Source organism: Carlito syrichta, unplaced genomic scaffold (genome assembly GCF_000164805.1).
Source record: "Carlito syrichta isolate Samal-C Ts95f unplaced genomic scaffold, Tarsius_syrichta-2.0.1 Scaffold306600, whole genome shotgun sequence".
NCBI classification, from domain to species: domain Eukaryota; kingdom Metazoa; phylum Chordata; class Mammalia; order Primates; family Tarsiidae; genus Carlito; species Carlito syrichta.
The window spans coordinates 206426-212648 of NW_007250696.1; the positions used below are offsets into that span (position 1 = coordinate 206426).

The following is a 6223-nucleotide window of genomic DNA, read 5'->3' on the forward strand; positions in this document are numbered from 1 at the left end:
ATTTTATTTATAACTGATACCTAGCAATCAAACATATTTATGGGATACACCTTGATGTTTCAATGCATGCATATATTGTGTAATGATCAAATCATGGCAATTTGCATACCTATCACATCAAACAGTTATCATTTCTTTGTGATGATAACATTCAAAATCCTTTCTTCTAGCTATCTTGAAATATGCAATACATTATCATTGGCTACAGTCACCCTACTGTGGAGTAGAACACCAGAATTTAATATTTTGTCTAAATGTACCTTTGTATCCATCCTCCCCCTCCCACTACTCTCCTCAGCCTCTGGTAACTACTATTCTATTAATACTCTCTGCTTCTATTAGGTCAACTTTTTTAGATTTCGCATATGGGCAAGATGATGTAGAGTCTATCTTTCCATGCCTGTATTATTTCACTTAACATAGTATACTCCAGATTCATTCATGTTGCCACAAATGACAGGATTTTATTCTGTTTTATTGCTGAATAATATTCCATTCATATATACAATATTTTGTTATTCATTTCTTCTGTTTTTGACCACTTAGGTTGAATCCATATCTTGGCTATTAATAATGCTGGAATAAACATGAAAGTGAAGATATCTCTTTGTGTACTTATTTTCTTTGGATGTATACCCAGAAATGAGATTGCTGGATCATATGGTAGTTCTATTTTTAGTTCTTTGAGGAAGCTCCATACTGTTTTCTATAATAACCGTACTAATTTATATTCCCACCAACCGTGTCCTCGCCTGTGTTTGTTATTTTTTTTTCTTTTTGAGAATAGCCATTCTAACTGGGATGAAGTAATAATCTCACTGGGATTTGATTCGCATTTCCCTGATGAGCAGTGATATTGAGCATTTTTTCTTATACCTATTGGTCACTTGTATGTCTTCTTTTGAGAAATGTGTATTCGGGTCTTTTACTTACTTTTAAATCAGATTTTGTTTGTTTGTTTTTCTTTGTTTTGTCTTTTGATCTTAAATTGTTTGAATTCCTTATATATTCTGGATATTAACCCCATGTAAGATGCATAGTTTGCAAATACTCTCTTCCATTCTGTAGGTTGTCTCTTTGCTCAGTTTATTGTTTCCTTTGAGCTATAAAAGATTTTTAGTGTGATGTAATATCATTTGTCTGTTTTTATTTTTGTTGCCTGTAATTTTGAGGCCTTATCAAAAAAAAAAAAAATTCCCAGTTCAATTTTATGAAGTGTTTTCTCTATGTTTTCTTCTAGGGTTCATAGTTTTAGGTCTCACCTATAAGTCTTTAATCCATTTAGATTTTATTTTTGTATATGGTGAGAGATAAGGATCTAGTTTCATTCTTTTGCATATGGATATTGAATTTTATCAGCACTATTTATTGAAGAGAATTTCTCAGTGTGTGTTCTTCATAAATTTGTTAAAAATTAGTTGACCGTAAATGCTTGCATAGATTTATTTCTGGCTTCTCTAGACTATTCCATTGTTCTATGTATCTGTTTTTATGCCGGTATCATGCTGTGTTGGTTACTACAGATTTGTAGTACATTTTGAAGTCTGGTAGTATGGTGCCTTAGCTTTGTTTAGTTCAAAATTGCTTTGCCTATCCAAAATCTTTTGCATTTTCATACAAATTTTAAGATCATTTTTTCTATCTCTGTGACAAATGTCATTGATATTTTACTAGAGATTGCAGTGAATGTGTAAATTGCTTTGGGTAATATGGACATATTAACAATATTACTCTTTCAATTTGCAAACATGTCATATCTTTATATTTATTTGTGTCCTTTTCCATTTTTAATAAATTTTGTATAGTTTTCATTGTAGAGTTCTTTCACCTTCTGGACTAAGTTTATTTTTATGTATTGCATTCTTTTATAGGTATAAATGTAGATGTAAATTCTTTTGTGATTGTAATGAGATTGCTTTCTTGACAATTTTTAGAAGGAATGAGTAAATTCCTATACACATACAACTTAACAAGACTATATCAAGAAGAAATGGAAATCCTGAACAAACCAATAAGTAATAAGATTGAAGCAGTATTAAAAAGTCTCCCATCAAAAACACCTCAGGACCTGATGACTTCACTGCTGAATTCTACCAGACATTTATAAAAGAACCAATGACAATTCTACTCAAACTATTTTAAAAAATCAAAGAGGAGAGAATACTTCAAACTCATTCAACAAGACCAGCATTACTATAATACTACACAAAACAAGAACAACAACAACAACAAAAAACAACTATTCCTGATAAACAAAGATGTAAAAATCTTTATTTTAAAAAAAAACCTATCAAATCAAACTCCACAACACATTAAAAAGCTCATTCATCATCATAGCCATCATCAAGTAGGATTCCTGGGATGCAAGGATGGTTCAACATACATAAATCAATAAATGTGATACATCATATTAAGAGAATCAAGAACAAAACCATGCAAGCATTTAGATAAATGCTGAAAAAGCATTTGATAAAATTCAACATCCCTTCATGGAAAAAAATTTCCAATAAATTGGATACAGAAAGAACATACCTTAGCACAATAAAGACCATATATGACAATTGACAGCTGACATCATACTAAATGAAGAAAAGTTGAAATCTTTTTCTCTAAGATCTGGAACAAAACAATGGCCACTTTCACAACTTTTATTCAACATACTACTGGAAGTTTTTGCTTGAGCAGTTAATCAGCAAAAAGAAATAAAGGCCATCCAAATTGGGAAGGAGGAAATCAATTAGTCCTTGTTGGCAGAAAACAGAATATAAAAAACATTTTTTAAAAAAACCTGAATACTCCACCAAATAAATAGATTTAGAACCAATAAATACATGAAATAAAGTTGCAAGATCCAAAATCAGCAAGATCCATTCACTGAGAGCTTAACTGTGATTATTGTTTCAGTTCTAAAATTTCTATTTTTAATTTTCGGTTCTCAGCCACAATTCTCAATTCTAATTACCTTTCTTATCTGTTATGTCCTTGAAAACATAATGACTAATTATTTTAAAGTCTGCTTTTAATTACTTCATTGAGTTCTTTTCATATAATCTCTTTCCCTTGTCTGTTTCTCTTTAATTTTGTTCATATTTTCATGTCTAGTTAATAGTTTGCTTATTTTTGACTGAATGCTTGACATTTTATTTAATCAATAATTTGAGGTTTGGGTGATGATCTTCCTCCAGAGAAAATTTATTTCTTGTTGGTGGATAACAGCATTAGCAATTTAGGGTAACTTCAGTCAGTAAGGGCCTCAATTCCTGTAAAGGTCAATCTAACTGAATATTCCTTATTACCACCCAAAGCCTCATTAGTGATCATTAGACATCTGCACTTGCTGGACTCCATTTTATATCACCCTCATCATGTTTAGCAAAAATCTGTTCAGCTTCTCAGCCTCTTACTTGTGTCTCCTGAAATCAGTGGACATCCTTAGTGGAAAAGCTATGATCACCTCTGTGGGTTTTCATCTTCTCTCAGATCTTGGCTTCATAATTCTTCCTTGTTTTCGTTAGATCTTTAAGCAAATTATTTTTGGTCCAGTTTTTTATTTATTTATTTATTTATTTTAATGCTATCAGTTCTTTCATTAGGTTCTTTTAAAGAAATTTAGAACACTAATTTGTGAGGATAAACACCATTTGTCAGGACAAACACAGATCGCAGGTAGCCCTGAAGCTGAGGAATAACTTTGATTTTTGGTAAGATTTGTGAGTCCACAGCTTTCTGATCAATCTTGTGCTGCTCTGTAATCTCATATTTCTCTTTTTCTGAGTCAAAGATTTCACCCTCTTGGTGTCTGGGCTTCCACAGCTGCTGCTTCTTGAAGTAAGCACTCAGTAAGATGTTTGGGATCTTCACATTGATGATATCAATTTTTGTGGAGGTGGCGAGGACAAATTTCTGACATGTTCTTCTCAGAGGAACTCGATTGAGGAGCAGAGGTCCAGTCACAAATAACAAGCCACTGCCCAGTTGCTTCAGGAAAACCACCCTCCTGCCTCTGTGGTGCCCAGTGAGGATGATCAGGATGGTCCCAGGAGTGATGCTGACTCGCAGTTTTCTAACGTGCTGGCTGACGGCCTTTTTGCCATGGCTTAACAGCTTTTGAGGCACATCTTCAGTAGGATAATATCTAGGCATTTTGCAAAGTTTAATCACTCAGGTACCACCATTCTTATCACCACCAACTCGTTTTGTAACGGTTGCAAGAACCTTCTCCTTCTTTTCCTTTCAACCTTGGATTTAGCTGCTGAGTACTCCTCTAATACAAGGCCTTTCTGGAATACATAGAAGATCGGGAATATCTTCCAATTCCTCTGACAAGGACAGGATTTCGGCTGCAGTGGGGTTTCCCCTTCTTCAGCTTTTTAGCCTTGAGTTTACCCTTTTTCACCTTGTCACCAGCATCAGCCTTCTTGGGGTCAGGTTTCTTCTTAGTATTCAGTTTCTCAACTTTTTCACCTGCCATCTTGCTGGATGGGATAGAGAACTGGTCCACCTTTTAAAATCCTTATAAAGAGTTTGATCTAAATTACTTAACCTCTTCTACCAAGAGTTGAACTGCCCTTTCTTGGCTCCTGTACCATAGTCAAGAAACATGCTGCTATCACTGTAACATTAAAATTTAAAAGGGAAAAAACACTCCTTTTATCTTTTTTTTCTCCTTTAAACTTGCTATTTTGTGTAACTTCTCTTCGCAGAGACAGTGCTCAAAAGAAAAGGTGGGCTGGGTATAGTGACTTTTGCCTGTAATCACAGCACTTTGGGAGGCGGAAGTGAGAGGATTGCCTAAACCCAGGGATTCAAGACCAGCTTGAGCAACTTGGTGAGATCTCGTCTCTACCATAAATCAAAAAATTAGCTGAGCATTTCTACCATAAATCAAAAAATTAACTGGACGTAGCAGCACATGCCTATAGTTCCAACTACTTGGAAGGCTGAGGCAGAAGGATTGCCTAAGCTCAGCAGGTTGAGGCTGCAGTGGCTGTGAGCATGGCACAGCACTCCAGCCTGGGCAACAGAGTGAGAGTCCTACTCAAAAAAATAAAAATAGAAAAGACTGCAACTTCTCAACCCATGTCCTCATTTCCCAGTCACTCTTTAACCCACTGGGCTTTTACATCTGTCATAGCTCAAAAACTGTTGTAAATGAAGTCAGCAATGACAACTCAATTGTCAAAGCCAAAGACTCATGTTAGTACCTATCTTACTCTTTCAATATTTGAAATTTTTGAAAAAGTCATACAAAGAGTATACGACAATGAGAACAGTGTAGTTTTAATTTTTATGTGTTTTCTTATCATTGAAGTTGAACCTCATTTCATTTTAAGCAACAATTATATTTATTTTGCTGTAAATTGCCTATGTTTTTGATGGAAGCTATTTTTATATTAAAGATTTGATCCCTTGTTTGTGATATAAATGGCAACACTTATTCTAGTTTGTCATTTGTCTTTTGACATTTTTTAACATGGAGTTTCTTCCATGTAGTAAAATTTTCAAATATTTTAGAATTTGGATTCATATATAGAAAGGCAGTCCTGGAATTACTGATGGTTATTGGTGCTAAGCTAGGCTCAGAGAAGTCACAAGCATTTTTGGGGAGTCTCTTAAAAACTCAAACGTCTTATTCTCACTTAAATCCAAATATATGTAGGAGCTTCTATAAGGATTGTGTTTTAATTTTATTCCCTAGTGGAAAACGAGGATTCTCCTAGAATAATCCTAGAATTTAGTGTTATATCAAAAGCTGTTCAAAACATGATGCCTGTTTGATACCCTACTGGTCATAGACCACAGCTTGCCCCTTGAGAGGTATCTGGCCTTTCCTCAAAGGCAGTTTACCTGTTATGCAACCTTTGGCAGTATGTGTCAGTGAGCTAAAGTGTCCCTTAAAGAAAAAGCAACCAGGAGATGTGGAATCTATTTGTCCACAGAAGAAGATGGTGCAAACTAAACAGAAAACAATGAGTGCCAAACTGGGAAAATTTCATTTGGGGTCCCTGTGTTGTCAAATACTAGTTGTATGACTTTAATCAAACCTACTTAGCTTTCTGGGTCTTCTTTTTCCATCTCATAATATGAGATTAATTACTTGTGCCCTGAATGGGTGGTTATAGGTATTTTTTTACTCTAAACTTGAAATTATTTCCCTGCTTCCTCTCCCAACACCCTGTTCACTACTTTAAAATACGTATATTTTTCAAACTATTTTATGCTC

At 34.4% G+C, this 6223-nt stretch overlaps 1 pseudogene; it reads right to left on the reverse strand.

Annotated features, from left to right (window-relative positions):
* Positions 1-3583: 3583 nt before the first annotated feature.
* On the reverse strand, positions 3584-4471 carry LOC103265491 (annotated as a pseudogene).
* Positions 4472-6223: the final 1752 nt, after the last annotated feature.